The 26,761-nt window shown below is 42.3% G+C and overlaps 1 protein-coding gene across 1 annotated transcript in view; it reads left to right on the top strand.

The window, feature by feature from the left end:
• The window catches only part of PRLR (prolactin receptor), a 170,433-nt gene that overhangs the window by 114,722 nt on the left and 28,950 nt on the right, over positions 1 to 26,761 (top strand). The window contains exon 3 of the mRNA XM_037799106.1: positions 13,143 to 13,207. The gene's annotated coding sequence lies outside the window, so the exon portion shown is untranslated. The remainder of the gene's footprint in view (positions 1 to 13,142; positions 13,208 to 26,761) is intronic.

Genomic DNA, 26,761 nt, shown 5'->3' with positions numbered 1-26,761 from the left:
GCAGATTCACAATCATGCCATGGCTATTCATTGGACTGGAACAACCACCCTGCTTTTCAGTGACCCTAATTTGGCACCATCATGCTTGTAAAATCCAGCTCTAAACTCTATTGCTCCATGTTGGTCAATCCAGGAGAACTGGACTTTGGTTCCTTTTAAGTGATCAGTATGTTTTATGTACTTTGCACTCATTCTAAAGGCTTTGAAGTAACCTACTTCAGATATGGCTCTTCTAATAACCAGTGCAGTGATCTTGGGCAGTTTATAACAGTAAGAAAACTACTAACACTTTATAGTGCTTCACTGTTACAAAGCACTCTCATATACTTTCTCTTATTAAAGTTATTACCCTTAGAGAATACCAGCTGATCTATATGCACCTGAAAAACCAGTGAATGGAAAAATGCTTTGGAAAAAAGTATTTCAATGGACAAATGTGACAGCTAATAATCTATTGGTTGGTAGTACCAGAGCGTCAATGTGTTGGTTCAACTTTGCTTTCAACTCTTGCTTCCAGAGAAGTTCCCATCCTGAATGTTCATCAAGAATGGGAGGTCAGAAATGCCAATAACAGGAGGTCAGGGTGGGTATTTTGCCAAGGAAACACATGAGAACTTCTTGGAAAGAAACAAACTGAGGAAGTTGGCTTGAATATCAGGAGCTGGAAAAGGGCCTTGAATTTTCCCAGCAGATTACTGTGGGAACACCTCAACTTTGGAGTAGGGGTTACCAAGTGCAGCTTAAATTTTAACTCTCTAGACTCCTTGAATCATAGCATTTCAGAGGTTAAAGTCCCCTTCCTGGCCTCCCATCCCTGACCCAAATCACTAACATCTGTAGGGCTCCATATCATCTCGACTTAAGCACCTGTAATGAAGAGCAGTTCACCTCCTATCAATGTAACCCATATCATCCTTGACCCATATCATCCTTGGGGTGCCATAGTTATTAAAAAGTTACTCTTCCTCTTGAGTCCATACCTCTGCTTTGTAACAAGTTCCTAGATCTGACCACTAAAGGCCAAGAGGATATGGAGGGAGTTGCCAAAACGATGCTTTGAGGAAACACAGGTTCAGGGCACAACAGAAACTTTCAGCAAATGATCCCTTTATTACTTGCACAGAATAAAGAGTCCAGAAATGGTAAATAATCTCCCTGCCACTTACACAGCACAAAGAGTCCAAAACAGCAGTGGAAAATCATCACAGCCAGTTTCCTAGTGTAGCTGAAAACTGCTCTGGGGAGGGGCTGATAAAGGGCAGCTCCCCACATCCCGCTTCGTGCCAGGGAAGAGAAACCAATCTATATTTTTTGAATGTGGTTTTTATCCACCTCACAGGAAGGCAATCCTGCCACTGAAAATTCCTGTTCTGATAAGCATCTAGGGCTTCTTGTTCCCAGTTTCCAAGTTTAGCATCTGGCCAGTCCTTTCCATTAGACTTAACATCTCCCCCAGCTTCTAAAACAGCACACACTAGAAAACGAGGTGGTAGTAGAGGAAAGCAGAGGATGGCCACTTAAGCATGTGTTAGGACTTCCCCAAAGAAGGAGGTGGGATTGGGTGAGGTCTGGGTGATGGCTGTTTATCAGGTGTCTATGACTTCCGTAAGGGAGGATGTCTAATTCTTCTGCCACAGAGCAGTCCTTCAAACAGGGAGATTAGGCAGAAAAGTTCTTCCCTATGTGTTAAGAATTCTGCTTGATTAGGTGCATGATTCACAAAAACTTGCACAGTAAGCACCCTTATGTGCATATTATAGATGGCAAACAGATTCAGAGAGGTGAACACGTCTCAGGAGACATTAACAGTAATAGAAGGAGCTGGATTTCAACCAAAGTTTATTGGACCACAAATCCTATATTGTGTCCACCATAGCATTTTGCTTATCTTGTTCTCTCCACTCCATGTTTGAGTTGCCAAAATAAACATTCCCAAGTCCTTAAACAAATCACCTGATGACTGGTTCTGAGTTCTTTCACCATCCTATATGTTCTCGTTTGCTAATGCTGCTGGAATGCAAAACACCAGAAATGGATTGGCTTTTATAAAAGAGGGTTTATTTGGTTACACAGTTACAGTCTTAAGGCCATAAAGTGTCCAAGGTACCATAAAGTGTCCAAGGTACCAATCAGGTACCTTCACTGGAGGATGGCCAATTGCATCCAGAAAACCTTTGTTAGCTGGGAAGGCATGTGGCCAGCATCTGCTCCAAGTTTCAAAACGGCTTTCTCCCAGGACGTTCCTCTCTAGGCTTCAGTTCCTCAAAAATGTCACTCTTAGTTGCTCTTGGGGCGTTTGTCCTCTCTTAGCTTCTCTGGAGCAATCTCGGGTCATCTAATATTTTTGGCGGCCAGAAAACACTATTGACCCACATTCACCAAGAGTCACTTTAAGCCCAAATCTTTTTACGTGTGATTCTTTTAATCCATGTCTCCCTTGCCCCACGTTTATGAAGGGGATTGGGGGACCGTGAGATTCTACACGGGGGCAGACCCTTACTTCTATCTCTCTTAAATGTCATTTTTGTTAGATCTCATCCATTATTCCAGTCCCACAAAATACTTTTGCACCCTGGTTTTGTCATCCCTGTCCCTACTATTTCTCCTGGCTTTTTGTCAGCTACAAACTTAATCAATATACTGTCAATGTCCTTGACCTCATCATCAATAGAATGCTGCCAGTGCTAAGAAAAGCATCTGAGGAACACCACCAGAAACCCTCTTCCAGGACTACCTTAATCAGTTATCTCAGTTATAAATGCATGCATGTATAGCATATTCTATCTAATTCACAGAGTATTGTCAGAATCTTTGCCAAATCTATATACACTAGGTCTACAGGAATCCTGTTGTAACTAGATCATTTGAGTGCAAAGAATAAGAACTTACTCAAATTATTTTAAATAAATAGGAGGTTATTTTAGGGTATTTGGGCAGCATCCTGAATTAGAGAGCTTTCAATACCAAGGCAACTAGAAGGTCTAGCTTTTCTCTGTAAAATCTTTCCACAGACCTCCTATTCTTCATGATCTCTCTTCTTTCATCTGTGTGTTGACTCCTTTCTCCTTTTGCTTTTGACTGTCATTTTTTTTTCTGATTTGCACTTTTTCCTCAACTTTATAGCTTCTACTTCCTCATAACATTGGCTTGCCTATGGCCTCTCGAGTGCTCTTCAACCCTCTTTGTATCTGGAACATTCAATTTTAACTCTCCCTGGTCGCTGTCTCATTGTCTTGGAATTTCTTTGTTCAGATTCCAAAGATTAAGAATCTGATTAGACCAGCTCATCTTCCTGGGTCATGACAGTCTCAGATTAGCTGCACTTGGATGCCCTTTGGTCTAAACTAGATGTAACAGTGAATAGAGATGGAATTGTATGGTATAAAACCTAGCTGCCCTAAGATTACTGCTTTGGCTATGGTCAAGGGAGCTCATATTTTAAATATATCTTTTATCAGCCCTCCTCTGATAGACCAGTCTAGAAATTTTATCAGTATGGAAATTTGGAGAATCTGGCATGGGTATGGTTTTAGCAAGCCCATAAAATCTCCTGGTGATCACACCTTCCCTTTCTGAAGGATTTCTCTTTAGTAATTTATTCCAAAATTTTCCAGGTAACAATATGAAGTTTTTTCCTTTTTAAAATTTGAACAACATTTGACCATATATGGTTCTTCAACATGTCTTGTGTTCTCCCCAAGAACTGATGGATGAAGTTGCAGAGCCAGCATCAGTAGCTTGACTTCTTCTAGCTTTGAAATGTAATTCAACTGGACCAGGAGTCCTGAGTCCCTAAGACTGGGACTCCTTCCCTCCTGTTCATCAGTCTCAGACCTTGGTCCCTTCTCACCAGCATTTGTTCTGCCCTTTCCAGTCTGAAGATTGTCTGCCTTGAGAAGGAGGGCAGAAACAACTTGGAGCTGAGCTCTACTTTTTCTCCCTCCATTAGTACGATTCAATTTGCTCTGCGTAACAGGCCCTTGCCAGCTATTTCATTTTTGTTTTTCCTTGATATAGTGGTAATTATAAGGGGTTTTTAGTAACCTTATGTGCTGTCTTGGAGCTGTTATGTACCCCACAAAGGTCCATGTTCTTTTAATCCATCCCTGCGGGGGCAGACGTGTTATGGATGGGATCTTTTGGTTCAATTGAGATGTGACCCAGCCCATTCAGGGTGGGTCTTCATTTCTTTACTGGGGTCCGTTATGAAGATAAGAGAGACAAGACAACCAGGGACATTTTGACAGTGAGCCATTGAAACCAAAACCCAGGAGAGAAGGACCAGCAGACATCACCATGTGCCTCCCTGTGTGACAAAGCAACACTGGATGCCAGCAGCCTTTCCTCACAGAAGGTGTCTTCCTCTTGATGCTTTAATTTGGACATTTTCATGACCTTAGAACTATAAATTTGTAGACTAATAAATCCCCAATGAAAAAGCCAACCCATTTCTGGTATATTGTATTCTGGCAGCTTTAGTAAACCAAAACACCTTGTCTCCTGTTTCTTATAGGACCCTCATCTTCCTCTCCTGCCCCCTTTGCTTCTCGTTGCCTCTGCTTTTTTCCCTGCAACATGGCCCCAAAAGTTCCTAGAGACCTCTTGCCCAATTGTAAAACCCAACTTCCAGTTTAATTCTTCTCTGCAGATTTGCCATTACAGAATAATTTATCAATCCCAAAACTAGCTCTAATATAGACTTTGGTGATATAATTTTCTCCTAATTCTCTGAAAGTCTTATCTGCTGCTCCCTTAATATCTCCCTTAATGTCTCCCTTAAAAGTTCCCCATTATACTCTGGAGGAAAGCAATGCAAACAGACAATCTCAGAATTGGGCAGAAATTTATTTCACATGGTCTGACATTCTTCCCAATATAGGAATTCCATATATTGCATCCTTAACAGGTGATCTAGCCTTCTGCTTGAATAACTCCCATAATGAGAGCTCTTCCTCATAAGACAGGCCTGGCAACATTGAGTAGATTTGATTATTAGAAAATTTCCATTATGTAACTCAAATGTCTTGGACTATACTCCAAAGCATTTGAATGTGGTCCCATTTGCATGAATACCCCACTCCCAGTGGTTCCAGGGTCCCACCTCTTAATTATAGGAAGTCCTGCTCTTTACAGAACCCTTCTTTCCTAATGTTTTGGAAAACTCTCAAAGGTGTTTTTTGTTTCCATGAATCAGATTTGGTCACCATGCAAGCCAGACTGGAGTTCTCAACCCCAGGACTGACAATTTCATGCTGGTGTCCCTCTGAACTCACCCACTGTCTCTAGGTAAACATCTTCATTTCTAACACTACCCTTCTGAGTTAAATACAATCCTTCATTGTCACAACGAGAAATCCTACCACGAGGTTAATTGAACCCCAAGATGACAGTCCATTTAGCTTGACAGCTCTTTCAGTTCATGTACATTGCCCCTTCTTGACAGGGTGCATCTACATTCTCACATAAGCCAGGTGTGGTCAAGTTGCTGGGTCTGACTCAGAATTCTAGAATCCATCTTCCCCTTTACCAAATTATTTTTTGGAACCCCAGTCCTTCCACTCCTCTTTCTAATCTCAACTGGTCCTCCCTAGTCTATCACTAGTGAACCAGGTTCAAGTCTTTTTCTCCAGAATGGCTTTAGCAAATCAGTGAATACAAAAAAAATTGTGGGAGAAGAGGATATAGTATGATGATATAAGTGACAATTCATTATAAACTGTAACATGCTATACAGCTACTAGATAAAGTTAAATTCTAAGAGACCTCAGGCATCATCTAATCTTAGCTCCTTGTTTTATGCCACAGGGCAATAAACAGAGAAGAAAAGTGAATTGTCCAAAGACCACAAGATCTGTTGGAGGCAGAACCTAGATTTTCTAACTCCCAATCCCATGCTTCCTCCACTGCCACTCTGTTGCACAATGTAATCAATAAAATCATCCATGTACAGAATCTAGAATAGTACCCAGCACATATGAGATGCTAATTCATTCACTAACTGAATGAATATCGGTGAATGAATGAATAACTAAGATTTGATTTTGATGACATCAAAGTGTCATCTCCAAGCGTCAATATTTCAATCATTTTTTAAATTAGTTCACTAGGCGCTTGATTCTTAAAATGTATTTGTGAGGATTAAATGAGATACTACATGCATAGTTCTTAGAAGCTGTGCCTGGCACTCAATAAATGATAATTAATTATTATCTTTTTCTGTTTTCTAGTCATTCTTTTAAATAAGACTATGCTGATCCCATAAGGATTGACTAATCTAAAAATCACTTTGCAGTCAACTGATGAAAGGAATTTTGGAATTGCAAAAGTATTACTACTGTTTTTCCATTCCTATCCTGTGTCTTTAACTAGCCAACTCACACCCACCTCTAGTAGTTGGCACCCACAAAACAAATAAAATCCTGGATTCTTTTGCCTCCCTTTCAGGCTTGTGTTTACTCAGCCCCTGATCTTTGGACTCCATTTCCCATTCCTAGTCAGCAATTGTCTGTTGGACCTGACAATTGATTTGACTTGACCCCATTTGACCCTAAACATTCTTGCTCTCTCTTTCTCAATCTCAATCTCCATCAAGATTTTGGAATTTCACTTTGGTTCTCTCCACTCTCAGTCATCCTGGTAGCTCTGTCCCCTCTAAACCATGCCATTCCCTTGACCTGAATCAGTGTGTTTTGACTTGGCCTTACAGGATTTCAGGCACCCGCCATGTTGTAGAATTTGTTACAAGTACTGAGTTTTGATACCAGGGGCTGGGAAATAGAACTTAGGGAACTTAGGCTTCTCATGTTTTGTGTTTCAGAATAGGGAAAAATGGAATGTTGCCAAGAGTTCATTTTAGGGTTTGATTTTGTTTTGTTGTTTTTGTTTTATTTTTGTGTTAACAGAACTGACTTTTTCCACCCCTTTCCATCTGTTGCCTCTGGTTTCCCAGTTTGACGGTGTTCAGACTCACCCTGACCATTCAAATTGATTCCTGGGTGCTTTATTGAATGTACTTCTCCTTTTCCTTTCAGCTGCTTCATGCAGTGTCTACAAGTTGCCAGCCATATGGGATCTGTATCAGTTGCCAGAATGCTTGAAACTTTCTTCTGATTCTCTGAGTGTATCTGACAGCTTGTCAGGGCAAAAGACTAAACTTGAGCTAATGTCAGTAAACAAGAAAGAGCTCTGGTAAATACATCAGTTAGGATTCTACTCATGGTTCTTCTGTGAACAAGAAACATTATCTTTTTAAATCTCTGCAACTTATGATGAAATGCCATTTAGTATTTTCTCGTTGGTTAATTGTACCTCACTCCATCCTACCCACAATGTTAGTTTCTTTGAGCATGAATTTGATCCATTTTTATGCACAGTTGTATCCTCAATAACAAAAATAGTAATTAGCAAAATGGCAGGCATCCAATTAATGTTTGCCCAATACTGTATGAATGAATGGGAGGCGGGACGGGGTTGTGATTGGATGACAGGCTTTAGCGTCAAAAAGATCCAGGTTTGAGTTTTGGTTCTGCCACTTGCCAACTATGAGCCCTATCTGAATTTCACTTTCCTCATCTATAAAATGGGGATGATGACAGTACCTGCCTCACAGATATTTGGGGAAAATTAAATGAGATGATTCATGTAAAGTTCATAGCAAAGTATCTGGCATGTTTTCAAAATTTGTTCGTTGTTGACTACTATGTCTATTTTTTCCATGAAAATTGAAAATCCTCAAGTGTTAAGCTTATTAGAGGCAATGGAACTAATTTTACATTACTAGAAGTAATAACTATAGCAAGAATTATTAGTGGAATTAATCTGTCAGTAAGATTCTACTCAAAAAATTAAGTTGACAAAACATGTATTAAGTGCGAGGAAGGGGTAGCAACAAACAAGAAAAGATTTAACAAAGGTCTATGAATACTGAAACTTCATAGAATTATATATATTTCTTGGATGCTGGGTGTTGGAATAGCTAGAAGGAGGTAAATGACATGTGGAACTGAAGCCCATAGCATCCTTTGGGATTTGCTCTATAGCTGCTCATTGAATTGTGCCTTAAAGGTATTTACCTTTCTGTATATACCTTGTATTGCATAATGGGAAGAGACTGAAACTGTGTAACTATAACCCATAACAAATTTTGAAATTACCTATGTAACTAATTGTTGAGCTGTACATCAAGAGTTGACACCCTTCTGTATATATGTTATATTTTACAATAATGGAAATGGCTGAAGTTGTGGAACTGTGACCCATGATATTCTTTGAAATTTGGTCTCCAACCACTTGTGAAATCATACTTTGAAAGTTATCACTGTTTTGTTGTTTGCTAATGCTGCCAGAATGCAAAATACCAGAAATGGATTGGCTTTTATAACGGGGGTTTATTTGGTTACACAGTTACAGTCTTAAGGCCATGAAAGTGTCCAAGGTAAGGCATCAACAATAGGGTATCTTCACTGGAGGATGGCCAATGGCGTCCGGAAAACCTCTGTTAGCTGGGAAGTCATGTGCCTGGTGTCTGCTCCGGAGTTCCGGTTTCAAAATGGCTTTCTCCCAGGATTTTCCTCTCTAGGCCGCAGCTCCTCTTCAAAATGTAACTCCCAGTTGCTCTTGGGGCATTTGTCCTCTCTTAGCTTCTCCAGAGCAAAAGTCTGCTTTCAAAGGCCATCTCCAAAGTGTCTCTTTAAGCTGCAGCTCCTCTCTCAGCTCCTGTGCATTCTTCAAAGTGCCCCTCTTGGCTGTAGCAAGCTCGCTCCTTCTGTCTGAGCTTATATAGTGCTCTAGTAAACTAATCAAGGCCCACACTGAATGGACAGGGCCACCCGTCCATGGAAATTATCTAATCAGAGTTATCACCTACAGTTGGGTGGGTCACATCTCCATGGAAACACTCAATCAAAGAATTACAATCTAATCAACACTAATACATCTGCCCACACAAGATTGCATCAAAGATAATGTCACTTTGGAGGACATAATACATTCAAACTGCACATATGTATATATGTTTAAGTTCACAATAAATAAAAAAGAAGAAAAGAAAGAAAAGAAAAAGAAAATCATGTATTGGCCACTCCCACCAAGTTTAAGGCATTCTGCCTGGCTTGCAGGAGAGGGTGGGATAAAAGGATAGACCCAGTCCCTGTCTTCTAAGAACATCAGCTCTAGAAGCATTATTATGTGTGCAATATGATGCTGAGTATACAGAAGTAGGAGGCCTTGTTACCTCCCACACCCTCTGATTTACTCTCCATGCTTTGCAGAAAATTATTCTACAACATTCAGCCTCTCCTTTTAACCCTTACAATGATGGAAACTCATTGTATCATAAAGTGATATATCATTTTTGGGAATGGTAATCACCTTTAAAAAGACTTTTCATAAAATGAGCACAAATCTACTTCCCTAGCACTTTTACTCATTGGTCTAACTTCTGAGTTCTGGACAAATCCAGAATCAATTCATTATTCCCCTTTCTGTATCAGAAGTCAGCAAAATAAGGCTTGAGGTCCAAATCCAGCCCACCACTTGTTTTTATAAATAAAGTTTTACTGGAACATAACTAAGCCTATTTATTTATATATTGGCCATGGATGCTTTTGCACTACAATGGCAGAATAGTTTGTAACTGACATTGTGTAGCCCATAGAGCCAAAAATATTTACTAGTTGGCCCTTTAAGAAAAAGTTTGCTGAGTATCACTCTACACAATAGATCTTCAAACATTTAAAAATAATATATCTCTTCTTCAAGTAGGAATCCCAAAACTGAGTCCAGGACCCCAAGTGAGAGCTAATGGTGATGGAATGAAGCAGCACTATCACCTCCATTATTCTGGATACTATACTTCCAATAATGCGTCCAGAGCTCAGGTTGTTCTTTGACTGACACACACTATTGGGGCTTTTAAAGGACTATGTCTCAAATATTTTCCAGGAACTGCTCTTAAGTTATGTCTCCCCAACTCTGCATTGGTATAGTCTTGTGTTGGAAGCTGCATGCAGAACTTTATGTCTTCCTAGCCTGTCCAGAGCAATCAGAAAACAACTCAGCATATATTCAAGGGTTATCTTAGTCAGGAAAACATTGACACCTTCAGCTGGGATTTTGAAGAGAGTGTATACCATGGGCAGGGTTGAGAGAACAAACAAGGGAATTTGAGGCACCCAGGGACTGACATCTGTGGGAAGCTATTACCACTCCCTCTGCCTGAAGGGGAAGGGGCAGGGAAGGATTTTTCTGGATCCCAGTTATAGCTCAAGCTGCCCAACTGGAGCTATGATCTTAGAGACACAACCAGTGCTGGAACCAAGCCACAAGGAAGGGAGGAAGGGAGGGAAATAGATACCCTGACTGGGTTCTTCTCCCATACTCTGCCAACCATGGGTGAATCCAATGTAAAGCTGGAGGGCAAGGGAGCTATAGGTATCAGTCCCACAGGGTGTGGAAGTGGAGACAAATAGAGACTAACAAGGCTAAATGGCGTGCTGGCCATTTCATAAATAATGAGTGAATGAATGAATGAATGAATGAGTGAAGTGAGCTTAGGGCCCATCACTCAACAACTGTTTCTTGAACTGCAGAAATGAGTGAAAGGCTCACAATGCGCTTTATGCCCCTCTGTTCTCCAGGGATCCCACACTGCTGCACAGTGTTCCAAGCTCTCCATCCCAACATGGGAGCCTGTACTGGGCTCCACTTCCTCTGAGCCCTGCCCTAGCCTCCACTGGCCCCTCAGGGTTTCTGGCAAGAGCATAAAAGGATCTGTATTTTATTTGGGAGGTAACAGAGAGGAGCATGAGTTGTTCTGAACAGGACTGGGACATTATCAAAGAGAGAGCTTTGAATCCTGAAAGAATTCCCAGAATCTAAAATGCATTCTAGAGTGTTCAGAGTTTTAAAAATGAAAAAGTCAGTGTCACATATGTTATGGAGAAAACAGGATGGCTTCTGAGAAGCTTGCCCTAGACATTCGGGTCACAGGCTCTGGATTCATCAGGTACCTCATTACCAAATGCCTTGGGGCTGGCTATTTTATGCCCAAATGGCCCTCATCGCATCATAGGCTTTTACTGCAAAGATGTTTGGTTTCTCGATTCACTATGCCAGTAGCTGTAATGTCAAGAAAGTGGGGAGTGGTGGGGGGTGGGTGTGGATGGGTGTGCGTGTGAGAGAGAGAGAGGGACAGAGAGAGATTCTTAGTGGTAGGAAGCCTCTGATGGCTGCCCACAGCCACCTGCCTCTCCCATCCACCTCCATCAGTTGAGTCAGCATAAAATACATTCAGGTCTTACTTCCTCGAAGGAGAATACCCAAGCTTCTGGATTATGAAGGCTCCAAAATGATTTGAAAGCACTCTTTGTTGTTCCATTCTAGTTAGACTGTTTGCTTATGCATGGAATGTGCAAGACAAAACTGGGCACTGAATTAGGAATTGCTGTCCCTATATCAAAGTGAGTTTTAATAAGTGACTACAGGCATAAACAGGCATAATTCATATCCACATCATAAAATCATTTTTTTCCTAACTCAGATCCACACCCGCCTAGTAGTTGTCATTTCATGCCTCACAGACCTGAGCCGCTCAGTTCCCAGAGTTTAAAATTTCTTGAACAATACTGTTCTAGTTTGCTAACGCTGCCAGAATGCAAAACACCAGAGACGGATTGTCTTTTATAAAAGAGGGTTTATTTGGTTACACAGTTACAGTCTTAAAGCCATAAAGTGTCCAGGGTAACACATCAGCAATCGGGTACCTTCACAGGAGGATGGCCAATGGTATCCGGTAAACCTCTGTTAGCTGGGAAGGCATGTGGCTGGCATCTGCTCCAAAGTTCTGGTTTCAAAATGGCTTTCTCCCAGGACATTCCTCTCTAGGCTGCAGTTCCTCAAAAATGTCACTCTTAGTTGCACTTGGGCTATTTGTCCTCTCTTAGCTTCTCTGGAGCAAGAGTCTGCTTTCAATGGCTGTCTTCAAAATGTCTCTCATCGGCAGCTCCTTTGCTTTCTTCAAAGTGTCCCTCTTGGCTGTAGCTCCTCTTCAAGATATCACTCTTAGCTGCACTGAGTTTCTTCTGTTTGTCAGCCCATTTATATAGCTCCACTGATCAAGACCCACCCTGAATGGGTGGGGCCATGCCTCCATGGAAATTATCTCATCAGAGTTATCACCTACAGTTGAATGGGGCACATTTCCATGCAAACAACCTAATCCAAACGTTCCAACTTAATCCTCACTAATATGTCTACCCCACAAGATGGCATCAAAGAATATGGCTTTTTCTGGGAGGCATAATACATTCAAACCAGCACAAATACCTAGAGCCAGATATTGGAAGGATCAAGGTGAGAACCACAGAACTATGATTTCTGGCAGGCATAGCCCAGCTGATGTAACTCCATACCTAGCAGCCCACTGAGCTAGCCCGGCAGAACAACCCATTCCTTGTCAAAAGCTATCTAAACCTAGAAAAGCATCCTTCTGCCAATGCTCATATGAATCAAAGTGATAGAATCAAGCTTGAGCTTCAAGTTGGAGTGACCAAATACCAATTCAGCCATGGCTGTGACAGAATTTGTCAGTATATTCCACTGAAGGCCTCCAGGATCAAATTCCATAAAACCTAATCCCAATTGCAATAATTGGCAAAATTTGACTAAAAGCTATAGATTACATAACAGTATTGTTTTGATGTTGATTTTCTGATTTTAACCCTTGTACTATATTTATGAAAAAGAATGTCCTTGTTCTTAAGAAAACACACTAACACATTTAGGAGTAAAGAGGCATCATGTTTGCAACATATTCTCAAAAGGTTCAGAAATTATAATTATTTGTGTATACAGAGAAAACAGAGACTGATCGATCAAATGTGGTAAAATATTAACAATTAGCAAATCTGGGTGAAGGGTATATGGGAATTTTTCCTTTGCTGCTTTTGCAACTGTTCTGCAAGTTTGAAATTACTTCATAATAAAGTTACCAAAAAATCTTAATTCCAGAAAACTAGAGCCATTTGATGGGCCTATCACTGAAATAATAGTGATTTCATTCAAGCTAGTGCAGTGAAGTGAGCCAGAAATGGCATCTTCTGTTTTGTCATATCTGAACTAAAATGAGTCATTTCCTTTTGCAGCTAAAGAACTGATTTCCTGTTCATGGAGGTGAACACTGAGGATGTTTTACACATGAACCCTGAAGGTAAGGGGACTTGATTCATGTGCCCTTCTGTCACACTACCCATCTGTCCTACATCCAGGCACAGATGTAGGGAGAGAATAATTCCAAACCATTCAATGCCCACATAATCTTATTCTTCTGTTCTCAATGATCTTTTCAGTCTCCCTTGCCTGTCCTGCAGAAAGCCTGATGTTCACCCTCTTCTCTGTTTTTCTCAAGGAAAATACCAAAACTCTTAATAGTTGATATCTCCTGATGGTGCAATTATGGGAGACTTTTACTTTCTCCTTTGTATTTCTCTGTACTTGAGAGATTTTTGACAAAGACTATGTTACTTTTATAATCAGAAAATACTGTTTGCTTTTTTTTAATTTTTATTTTGAAATAAATTCAAACTTACAGTAACAGTTACAAAAATAATACAAATCCCATACATAGAACTCCAGCATACCCCAACCCCCCTCCCCTGATACCCTGATTTACCAACTTTAATATTTTGCCACTTTACCATTTCTTTCTTTCCCTCCCTCCCTGCCTGTCTATCATCCATCATCTATTGCTCTGTCTTCCGAACATATGAGAGCAAGTTGCACACATCCTTGAACAAACAATATAATTCACATATACATTTCCTATGAACAAGAATATTCATTTATGTAATCACATTAAGTGTAGTTAAGAAGTTCAAGAAATTTAACATTGATATAAAGCTTACATTCTACATTTCATTTTTTTCTTATGTCCCAATTGTGTCCTTTTGAGCCTTTTCTCCTCTATTCTTAGATCTCATCCAGAATCATCTATGGCATTTACTTGTCATTATCTATTTAGACTGTTGTTTTTTTTTTCAATTGTGGAAACATTCAGCATAAATCTTCCTATTCCAACCCCTCCCAAGCATTCCATTTAGTGGATTAATCACATTCACAATGTTGCAATGCCATCACCTTCCCATCATCCATTACTAGAAATTTCCCTTCACCCAAAACAGAAACCCTACACTCATTTCTTATTAACTCCCCATTGCCCCTTCCCCCACTTCTCGTAACCCATACTCTACTTTTCATCTCTATGATTATAATCTCTGATACTTTCTTTGTGTCTACCATGGGGCTTTAATTAAACATCTTAAGTCTATAACAATCTTGTTTTCTTTGATACCAACTTAACTTCAATAGGACATATAAACTATGTTCTTATACTCCTCCATTCCCCCACCTTGATGTAGTTCTTGCCAAAAATTACATATTTTACATTGAGTCCAAAACCACTGATTTATCATTATAGTTTATGTATTTTAGATCCTGTAGGAAGTAAATAGTGGAGTTACAAATCAAAAATACAGTAGTATTGGTACTTATATTTACCATGTGATCTTTACTGGAAATCTTTATTTCTTCATTTAGTTTCAGTCAATTGTTTTGTGTCCCTTCTTTTCAGCCTGCACAATTCCCTTTAGCATTTCTTATAGGACTGATCTACTGGTGATGAAGTCCCTCAGCTTTTGATTATTCAGGAGTGTTTTCATTTCCCCCTCATTTTTACCCTCCAGGTGTTTGTGAATTCTCCAAGTCTCTGATGGTTATTGACTTATATTTGTATTCCATTGTGGTCAGAGAATGTGCTTGAAATATATTCAATTTTTTTAAACTTATTGAGGCTTGTTTTATGTCACAGCCTATGGTCTATTCTGGAGAAAGTTCTGTGATCACTAGAGAAGAATGTGTATCCAGGTGATTTGGGATATAATGTTCTATATATGTCTGTTAAATTTCTCTATATCTCTCTCTCCTTTCTTTGTTTTTCTGTCAGTAGGGCTCTCTTTAGTATCTGAAGTAGGGCAGGACTTTTATTAGCAAAATCTCTCAACATTTGTTTGTGAAAAATTTAAGCTCTCCCTCAAATTTGAAGGAGAGTTTTGCTAGATAAAGTATTCTTGGCTGGAAATTTTTCTCTCTCTGAATTTTAAATATGTCATGCCACTGCCTTCTCACCTCCATGGTGGCTGCTGAGTAGTCACTACTTAGTCTTATGTTGTTTCCTTTGTATGTGGTGAATTGCTTTTCTCTTGCTGCTTTCAGAACTTGCTTCTTCTCTTCAGTATTTGACAGTCTGATCAGAATATGTCTTGGAGTGGGTTTATTTGGATTTATTGTATTTGGAGTTCGCTGGGCATTTATGCTTTGTGTATTTGTATTATGTACAAGGTTTGGGAAGTTTTCCTCAACAATTTCTTTGAATACCCTTTCTAGACCTTTACCCTTCTCTTCCCCTTCTGGGACACTAATGAGTTTTATATTTGGACATTTTATTTTATCTTTCATATCCCTGAGATCCACTTTAATTTTTTCGATTTTTTTCCCCATTCTTTCTTTTGTTCCTTCATTTTCCATTCTGTGGCCCTCAAGGTCACTGATTCATTGTTCAGCTTCCTCTAGTCTTGTACTATGAGTATCCAGAATCTTTTTAATTTGGTCAACAGTTTCTTTTATTTTCATAAGATCATCTATTTTTTTATTTACTCTTGCAATTTCTTCTTTGTGCTCTTCTAGGGTCATCTTCATGTCCTTTATATTCTGTGCCATGCTCTTTTTGTTTGTCTTTAGTTATTTGATTAATTATTCAAAGTACTGTGTCTTCTCTGATCTTTTGATTTGGGTGTTTGGGTTTGGGTTATCCATATCATCTGGTTTTTTCATATGCTTTAAAATTTTCTGTTGTTTTCAGGCTCTTGGCATTTGCTTTATTTGACAGGGCTCTTTTAGGATATGAAGGATTTTTCAGACACCAATCTCTAATTTGTCAAATCTACAGCTTGGTGGCGTACACTTTCTCTAACTAACCAATAGATGGTGTCCACGAGTCACCTATTCCCCTCAAGTCAGTTCTCCCCAACTTTGTCTTTGTTGTTTGTGGGCGTCTGGTTTTGTGGGGTCCATTTGGTGCACCAAGTTTGGGTATGTTGTTGTTGCTGTCCGCCCTGATTGTGGGGTGTGTCTCTGAGCAGTTAGGGAGGCAGGGCAGCTTTAATAATCAAACCTCCCAGGTGTTCCTGGAGATTCAAGGCTGTCACAAGAGTCTAAACCTCATTTCAGTCTCACCACAGATTCTCTCTGCCGCTGACCCACAAGTCCTTGGTATTGGTGTAGGGTCCCTGAGATTTCGGGTGGGTTCTATTCCCAGCCATGCCCTTCTAGGGCTTTTGCTGTGGGAAGGCTGTGCTACATCACAAGTGCGTGCTATCCCTCAAGGGAAGCCCTGGGCTGCTGGGCCATGCAGGGGTGTTCCCAGCCTGCTGTAAAGATGGTTGAATGGGGCGGATTAATTTTCCCCATTTCGCACAGCTCTGCCTTCCCAAATCTGGGACAATTAGCTGTGGGTGTACAGAAGGCTATTGTCCATGTCCGATATTGTGGCGTGTGTGTATGTTGCCAGAAACACTTCCCATCACACTGGGTCCCTTGGCACAGCTCTGGGCTGTGGCTCCAGCGCCGGGCAGCAGCATTCCCAGCCTGCCAGGAAGATGGCTGCAAGGAGCATGGGTTTTTTTTCCTTTTGGCTCACCTCTGCCCTCCTCACTCTGAGACAATTAGCAGTGGGTACATGAAAGGCTATCTTCCACGCCAGATATTGAGGCGTTTGCACAGCCCTTTCCTGCTGCACTTCACTGTGTGGTTCTTGCTGCTGTATCTGCAGCCACTTTTGGGTGTTTTTAAAAAAGAACTAGTCTGCCTCCAAACGCCAACCCATGGTTTTCCCACACCACAGTGTGGCTGCCAGACATTCAACAGGCTCACTCACTCGTTTCAGAATGCAGACTCCCGGTTTCACCAAGCACACAGTCCCTGTGGTTTTAGCAGACCTTGTCTGGCTGGTGCATCGCTGGAACTGGTGTTCTGGGTCACTTTCTGGTCTCTATCTAGTATTTTTCATGGAGGTGTTTTTTTGCCCTGTCTCTCCTAGCCTCCATTTTAGGTTCTCCTGTGTTTGTTTTTGTCTTCCCAAGCAGCTCTACATAAATTCTTGGCCTGAATTTCTGTACCCAGACTTCAGCCCCCTAATATTGTCATAGCAGCATCTGTCTTCTCCCTCCCCGCTGGTTGACAGACCCTATAGCAAGACTCATGTATAGCAAGCTCAAAATTGTTCCTCTCTGCCAGCGCCAGGGACACCGTTTCATGATGCCATGCCCCTGTTCAACCCCAGTCACATCCTGCTGGTTTGAACCTCATAAGCTGCCAGTTGCCTCTGCATGGATGGAGGGAAGTACTTAATCCTCTTTTTATCCCATCTTGCCAACTCTAACACCCATGCCCCTGTTCCATCACCCCCAGAGGCCAAAACCAGCTGGCAAGATCATGCAATATTATCACTCCATTTTACAGATGGAAAAACTAGGCCCTATGGCTTGCCTCTGTATATACTCCAGAAAAAGAGATTTAGACCCACTGACACAAGCTTGCCTCCTGTAACCCTGAAGTTGCACGCTCTCTTTCAGAGAATATTAAGAACTAGGTCATTAGGTGAAGAAAATTCTAAGCAAAGTTATCCTGGGTTTCTTGAGGTCATCTCAAGAGTACTGCTAGACTTACAACACTTGAAGAGCCCTTTGAGGGCCATTTGTCACTTCTGTGTCAAAAACCAAACTTGAGCTTTCCTTTTAGACCAGGAGTCTTAACCCCTGAACTGCTGACATTTGGGGCTGGCTAACTCTTTGTTGTGCCAGCTGTCTTGTGCATTGTAGAATGTTTAGCAGCATCCCTGGTTTCTGCCCACTAGATACCAGTAGCATCCCACCCCACCTAAGTTATAGAAACTAAAAAAATTTCTTCAGACATTGCCTAATGTCCCTTGGGGGGCAAAATTACCCTCTTTGAGAACTACTGCTCAAGTTACCTCAGGCCAACAGGAACTTTTGTTTTTATACAAATGGACTACAAGCCATGGTGTTTAAAGTATACCTTAGCAAATATCTGCAGAAGAGGTGCCATAAATCATCAAAACTGGCCTCGGCACAGCAGGGCCCTGAAGCCTGAGAGCCTTACCCAGGGGTATTTGGTAACATTGGAACTGGGGAGTCAACCCAGACTCCTGGCTTCTCTGTTTCTTTCTCCTTTATGGCTTCTTCCCCTTGATGCCAAATGCCTTATGTGATTTGCTTGCAGGCAAAGCCAGCAAGGGAAGACAGGGTAATGTTGAATACTGTGAGCTGTCCTTTCTTCGTGCAGTTGAAGAGGTCCAGACAAGCACCGTATAGTCTGAATTGTGTTGCAAAGTACCAGGGGGATTTGATGCCTATTTTTTACTTATATATGTGTTTATTTATAGATTACATTATTGCACAAAAGTCTTGAGACAGTCTCCAGTTAATATTATATTTTTTATAAACAAATAGGTGTCCATCCTGGACAGTGGCTTGACTTGATATCCCTTGGTCCCGTCCCCAAATAGTGGACAGCAGGTGAGGTGATGGTAGCAGAATTCCCTGTGGTACCTAGAGGTATGGAAGCCTTTGATCCATTGGTGAAATTAGGCCTTGAGAGTAAACCTCAAAGCATTAGGGCTGTTCCATGCTCTTCCTGCTCATTTCCAAGTAAGACTCCAGTTGCTCTTATTCCCTGGTTGCTCTCCTTCCCCCACTTCCACTGCCCATTATCCTCCACCCTTTATCCAAGTTTGTGTTGGTTTGCAAGGATGCTTCTAATGCCAAGAGATATCTGTGACGATACAAGCAAGAACTTGAGTGCAGTAGCATGGTCATCCAAGAGAAACAGAAATGCAGCTTAGTTTTAGGATGAAACAAATGTCCAGGAAACAGCATTCCAAGCCCATAAAAGAACTAGGAAATAAAGAAGAGAGAATTAAAATTAAGAGTGGAATTGCAATTCCTGTCCAAGACTCAGCCAAAAGTGCAATAGTTCATTTTGTGGCCTTTAATCTGGTTTCCTGGTCTCTTTGACTTAACTGTTCACCTTACAATCCTGCCCCTAGGATTGTCACTCCCTAACAATCACTCACTGGCACCGCCTCCCCAGAGTAGAACAAAACACGACTCTGCCGGGCATGCCAGGTACTTTTGCAACAGCTCTGGCATCCTTCAAGCTTTGCCCATTCCAACCCTCCCACCTTCAGCCCTTTCCCAGGCTCCCAATTGCACATCTCTGATCTTAACCTCCCCAGACTGCAAGAGGCTTAAAGGAGCTTAGAAGCAGCCCAGGGCACTGGGGAAGCTCTACCCATCAGGGGGTGTGATTTGAAATGCGTCCAGAGCTCTGTGCCCATTATCTTATCGTCATCCATGCCTGCCTGACAGAGTCCCTCAAATTCCTGTCATTTGAGCTTCTGCTTTGACTCAAGAACGTGTTGCTCAAAACCTACATACTTACCTAAGAGAGATAAGGCTTTAATTTCTCAAAGAAAGACTTGGAATTGGGAAACAGGACAGGCTGATTTTGATTGCAGTGGAAAGACTGAAATGATCAGGATGTTGAGCTCTAGACCTGTACTGTCCAATATGCTAGCCACTAACCATATGTGGCTATTTAAATTTAAATTAATTAAAATTAAATAATATTCAAAATCCAGATTCTCAGTCACAGTAGGCACATTTCCAATGCTTAGTGGCCCCCTGTGGCTAGAATATTGGGCAAAGCCAACATAGAACACAGCCATCATCATAGAAGACTCTATTGGGCAGCACTCCTCCACGTTGAGGATGCTGTTGGCAATGGAGGGTTCTGGAATGAAGGTGCAGCCTAAGAACAACAGCTATGTGGAGAGGGATAGAGAAAAATAGAAGAAGAAGCAGAATTCCAAAGGGAAAGTAAAATGGAGACAAAGATAAACTTTGCATGCTTTCCCAAGGAACCAGCCCTGAGCAAACTTGCACTGCCATACCACAAAGCTCTTTAGATTGAAACCTGGAAGTGAAGGAGTGATGGGGGCCTGTTTGGGGGCCCATTTCCTCCACTGTATGACCCCTGGGTTCTGTGGGCTCCCTAAAAATCCCAGAGAAACTGTGCCCGAATCTTGAGGTGAGTGGGCTTAGAACATCACTCACTCATGGGGGTCACTAGGGCTCTAGCCAGCATGAAATCACTGTTCTGGGGGCACAGGGTAGCCAGGTAGTGTACAAGTCAGTGTCAAAAGGTCCACTTAGACCTGGGAGTTTCCAAATCAAAAGGCATTCAAGGGACAAGGAGCACCTTCTCCATCTGGAATTAGACGTGCACCCTGAGCATCTGAGGCACATGGTGAGTCTGAGAACAGTTGTCACCCCAAATGAGAACAGAAGTTGCCACTTGCATAGCAGTTTGCAGTAAGATGGTATACTTTCACAGGAATAATTCTTCTCATCCTCACAATAATTGGCTGAGGAAAGCAGTGCAGACGTGATCCCCAGACCCCCAACTCTGTACTGGAGGAAATCCATGTTCAGAAAGAAGAAGAGACCTGCTACAGTCAAATGTGGCAGGTCAGCGGCAGAGGTGGCTCTAGAAGCCACCCCCCTACTCTGTCTGCAGCCTGTGCTGCCCCTCACAGCTGATAAGGGGGTTGCTGTGTACCTCTCCAGAGCCCAAAGTATGTCAGAGCCAAAGAGTATGAACTCTGCTCCGTCATGGTACAACCTCAGTTCTCATCCAGTCCCAGGCCAATGACCGAGCCTCTGAGAGCTTCATGGACTCTTCCTTACAAAGTGGCTCGTGCAAACTGCAAAGCAAAAGAGCAACATGGAGTGATTTCTGGAACACTGGCATGACTTTTCTCAGCACACCCCTCCTAGACAAATGCTGATATCCTGACAACGGCAAGGAGGAAACAGCACTCATGGCAGTGTGTGCACCAAGCCTGCTGGACCTGTTTTCCTGTGCAACAGACACTGGCAACAGATGCTATTTCCCTGGTTGCCAGATACTCCCTCGGTCTGGAGTGGGAGCCCTCAGACATGCTGGTGGCTTTTCTTTTCTAGAAAAGGATCCAGAAAGCGGGATTTGGTTAGTCAGTTTACAGGACTTTCAATAGTTTGTTGCCAAGTATTTATAACTTCTTTTCAAATTTGGAAGTGGTTTTCCCTGTATGGGGAAACCATTTACATATTTGACTAAATAGCAGACCAGATTCCTTGTTTTCCCTTGACATAGCATGCACATAAATAACAAATATGCAGGGTAATTATTGGACTTTCATTTCTGAAAGACCTCTAATACTAAATCAGCCATTGTCCACAGGACTAAAAAGAAAAAAAAATCAAAAAGCTATGTAAATAGAGAAAGCAATATTGAGGACAGAGACGAAAGTGAAATGATCATTTTTAATATGCCCAATAAAGCAACACCCCATTACCACATACTACTTGGTTCCCTTCCTTTACAGCAACATCCCCACGCTTCTCAGTGTCCATCTTTTTATACCTCTAAGGTAACTAGATTCCTCACAGCTGAAAACATGCCATAGCATCAATTAGTCTACTGAGCACATCACATATTGGTGCCCAGAGCTGTCCACACCAAACTTTGGTAAAATCCCTCATCCCCCAGACTAGATGGGCCACACCCAGTGGTTCTGTTCTGGGAGCTCCACTCACTTCCAGGGCCTAAGAAATCAAAGACTCTGAGATCCCTCCTGAATTTTCTCTTGGCCCCAAGCCCCAGTGGACACTTTTGACTGCAAGTCTGTCTAAAAGTGCCTTAAATTGCAGGCTTGCACCACTCACCAAAGAAGCCCTGAGAAAGCCAATTCCAGTTTTGATTTCACAGCTCTCTGACCTCACCAAATTCTTTCCATTTGGATGCTTCTCCTCCCAATCTCTCCTTTTAACAGAGAAGTCTTTTAGCAGAAGACTTCTGCTTATGGGACCAGAACTGGCTGGGATTCCCACTCCTAAACCAATCATAGGCGAAGGGGAATGGTAGCCTAGGCAGGTACCTCCTCACCTGGGAATGGACTCCTGACAGCTGATAAAACCGCAGCTCTGTGAGCCAAAAGGAAGGGGGAAATGGCTATTGGAGAAGCAACCAGCAGTGTCTGCCATACCTAGCTATACCCAAAGCAGTGAATAAAGAAAGAAGAGGGGCTTTCTACTCCTCATTCCCAAGGCAGCCTCCCCAGGAAGCTCCTGTGACCTCCTTGACCAAGTCAAATCAGCCCACTCTTGGCTCTCATGGCCCCTGAAGAGCTCCTTCTAAGTACTTTCATCTTTAGGTTTAAGTGTTTGACTAGCATCTTTCTTCCCCACCAGACTGTAAGTAATAGGAGTGTTGTTTTAGCAGAACATTGTATTCTCAGGGCCCAGCCCATATCTGGTACATCATAGACACCAGTTGACATTTGTTGAAGGATGGATGGTTGGATAGATAGATGATAGATAGATAGATAGATAGATAGATAGATAGATAGATAGATAGATAGACAGATATTCCAGACATTAAGTAGGTTGACCCTGCCTCTTTCTGAAGATACATGAAAAGGGACTGAATCTTGATTTCCTCACTCTTCCCCATCCTCACTCAATGAGTCTGCATTGGGAATGTGTTGCCCCACCCCTAAACTCAGCCTATCTGAGGACCCTGGCCACTACGTCTCTGATTAGACAGGTGGCTTTTCTGCTTAAAGAGTGCTTCTGAGGGAAGCTGAGTAAAGGAGAAAAAAAGAAAAAGTGAATATAAACCAGTAAGAGAGACAAGCAATTATCTTGCTGGATAAGTAGCCCAGGTGCTGTTGAATGAAGAAGCAAGTTTGAAAGAACATATTGTATGCGAGTGAGAAAGTGTCACTAAATCAGATAGAGACAAGATGTACTTGTACAAGATGGAGCAAAATGAGGGGAAGAGAGAGGGACTTTGGCACTGGAATGGTGCCAGGATGTGGCAGAGACACTCAGACTTCTAGGCAGTAAGCAAGGAGGTGGGGTTTTAACCCCAGAGTCTATTGGCTGCCCCTTCTTCACCCCCATTCTTTGGACTTTCAATTCCTCCCGCTTTGCGTAACAAAGACAACAGGCACTGTGGGGTCAGAGTAAAACAAGCATCCAGCTTCTCAGGGGAAATCCCACTGAATTTATTAAACTCCTCTTTAATAGAATGACCCAACCCTTCTCCGAGTCTCTGAAAAAGGAGTTTTTCCATGAAATTGCATGTCATCCACATGTCAGAGGCATAATGGCAAATAATGGCTAATCATCCTCTGGGTATGTTAAACAAACCTAAGACAGAACAGTAAGTGGAAATCTGATGGGGGAATTCTTAAAAACAAATGACCAGGCTGTGGAACATCAAGAACTGTGGAAATCACTCATTATTGCCCCGAGAAGCAGGCACATGCTCAACCGCATAGGCAAATGAACACAGCAGCTGCTGAAAATTTAACACATGTGAGCCATTCCTCTATTCTACCCTAGAGGGGACTGTTTGCATACATTTATACCCCCAGATGCCAGGTTTTCATTAGGAGATTGTTTGGGGGGACTTAAAATAAATAGTTATTGGGCTTTTACCTTCCAATGCAAACAGTACAATGGATGGGGATATTTAATCCTATAGCTGGGAAGGAGCAAATAGTTGGAACAATAATCCGGTCAGTTGACACCCCCACTGCCTCCATGGAAATTCTAGTTACAACGTTTCCCACAGAGAGGAAGCCACTGTACCCCTGCTCAGGACTCTCTTTCTGCTCTGAAAATTTCTTGTGTTGGGAAGGATTCAGTAGAGAGATGCTGTCAGCAGTGGGGGAATGGAGGAATTTTAGCAAACGCTTACATAGTCCTTCTTAGCGGCCAGGGCACTGTTTTAAGCTCATTACAAGTATTAACTCATTACAAAAATAGCTTCATTACAGCTGTATGAGAACGCGCCTGGCATTACTTTCACTTTACAGATGAGGAAACTGAAGCACAGAGAAGTCAGTTGCCAGAATCCTTCTTCTGAAGCATTATTCTTGGCTGCCCAGAGTGGTGAAGAGAGCAGAAACAGGAGGCTCCCAGCACCTGGGAGAGCTGGTTGTGGATATGCTGTGCAAGGAAATCAGTATCCTCTGGAAGGAGTAGACATTCATTCAGGAAGGCATGAGAACAAGTATGTTTTTCAGAACATAGCAAAACAGAACATTCTGGGGTCTTTGGGCTAAAGAGCCTAATATCCTAGGCACTGTCCTGAACATTCTCTTCCCTCATGGAGCTTACATTTTAGTGGAGGGAGACACACCATCAACAAATAAATAAGGAAAACAATATCATGGTTCAGAATGTGGTAAATGCTGCAGAGAAAAGTAAATCAGGGAAGGGGGTTGAGGAGTGTGGAGCAATGCTGGGGTAGATAGCAATTTGAAGAGGGTGGAAATGAAGGACTTGCTGATAAGGCTGCGTTTGATCAATTATCTGAAGGAGGTGAGAGATTGATTATCGAATGAATGCTCGAGCATACTTAGCTATTCCAGTGAGACCTCAAAGGAAAAAGAAAAAAAACAAACAAGATTTTTTCTACCTACCCAGGCCACCTTCTTTCCCTAGAGTAACAAGCTGATTTGGTTGCATCTGCAACTCTTCCTCTCCCACATGCTTTTGGATTCCCTGCAGGACAGAAGGGGACAGAAGGGGACACAACCAAAGTCCATTCTTTAAATGGCCAAGGGAATTTTTTCTGATATGCAGAAGTTATGTGGTGGCAGTTTTGCACATTGTTCTGGTGTGCAGGCTGGGAAGAAATGAGCTGATTTGTGCTGTTATTAGTTTATCTAGGTGCATAAGTCAAGTCGGCATTTTTTGCTCAACGGGGAAGTGAACCAGCTAAGAATATAGATGTGCTAATAGAAATGAGCAAGTGTGAAACCTTTGGTGGTGTGCAGAGATTAAACCTGGTTGATATCAAGAATGTGGCAGCGGGGAGAAGGGATGGGGAATAGAGAATGCAGAAGGGACCTGAAAACCAGCCATCCCTTCCGAGAAGAGAGGGAGCACCTGGGCATGCATGTGAAAGGAACTGCAGAGGCAGAAGGGGACAGTCAGCAACTGGGGGATCAAGGGATTTTAGCAAACATTTACATAGACCTGGTTATAGGCTGGACACTATTTTAATCTCATTATAAATACTAACCAGGCAGCTGCAAGGAATGCAGCAAGACATTCCAGCTGTGCAACAGGGATGCTAGGGCCAACAGAACATGCAGATGCAGGCTGACTGAGATGCGTGCCACTGATCTGGGCATTGGGCTGAGATCTGAGGTCCAACGGACCTGGTCATCTAAGCACTGGAGACTTGGCTGTTGTCAAGGCAGGCTAAAGTACCAGGCCACAGGGTAGGACCGAATGCAAGGTTTCTCTGGGCTTCCCTTACTGGATGGACATTCATCCTAGAACCTCGGGGTAGGGTTCAGTAGCCTCAGCTGTGGAACTTGTGGGCAGAGGTGGCCAGGCAGGTCAGGCTGCAGTTATGAGAGGCAAGGTGGGTTGGGATTGTTCCTTTGTTAGATTTTGGTTTATTTGTTTTGTTTTTCGTTTCTTTTTTGTGTGCCATAGTTAGAAAGCCAGTTTTTAAGCAATTTGGAGCCCTGCTGGGCAATGATGCTGTTATCAGCAGGAAGGAACAGAGTAGTACCTCATCACATCAGCACACGGAGGCAGCCATGGGCAGGGCCTGAGGAGGGCAGCACAGGAGAGGGGAACAGGGAGGAAGACATGGAACCATCTCCCCGAGAAGAAAAGGAGGAAGGAACAGACCCTGGACACACAAAGAACCTCCCAGTCAAAGATGGCTTCCTGTGCACTGCTGCCCAGAAGCTGGAGAATGAGTGAGCTCCAGTTGAAATCTACAGGGATTGGGGATATTCTAATGGGTGTGTTTAGATGATATTTCTTCTAATTGTGTGGTAGGTCAGAGATCGTTTTTCTATTCTTTCACAGAAAATCGTTCTATAGGTTTGCATCAAGATGGCCTGAAAGTTTCAACTACCCCCATGTCTCCATGTTATATGTGAAGGCATTGAGCAGAGGGGTGGAGTTAGAGGTGTGCTGGTAAATGTAGAACAACCTCTCTCAGAAAAAAAGAAGAGAGAGTAGGGTGGGGTGGGGGTGGAGAGGTGGAACCTGACTTAAATCCTCCCACTATGGCTGACTTCAAGCTAAGAGCATGAGGAGAACTGGTCAGCGCCATTCCTGAAGACGTAACAGTTGCCTTCCTTTAGCAGCTCAGGTCTTTCCTCTCAGGAAAATACCTTTTCTAGGCCCAAAGGACAGAGAAGGAGCCAATTCTACTTCTTGCACCTGCATCTTCCTTCCCCACTCTTTTCAGCCCAAGCTGAGGCCCTCAAACTTCACCTTGTGGAAGAATCACCGGAAGCTCTTGTTAAAAATGCACCTTCCTACACCCTGCAAAGATTTTGACCCATTGTGTCTGAGGAGGAGCTCACTGGTCTCTTGAACAGACTCTCAAAGTAATGCCCCCAGGAAAATCTACTGCTATTGAAGGACAAAGTAATCGACAGGAGACCACCTGGATCTCCAAGTACCCAGCATCATGGCTTGGTAGGTGGAGTTTATTGAGTGACCCTTTGTCAGAAAGAAGGCAGCCTTAGAGGGCTCAGAAC

This window comes from Choloepus didactylus, chromosome 11, assembly GCF_015220235.1.
Source record: "Choloepus didactylus isolate mChoDid1 chromosome 11, mChoDid1.pri, whole genome shotgun sequence".
In the NCBI taxonomy this organism is placed as follows: Eukaryota; Metazoa; Chordata; class Mammalia; order Pilosa; family Megalonychidae; genus Choloepus; species Choloepus didactylus.
This window is presented reverse-complemented; position numbering and strand designations above follow the sequence as displayed.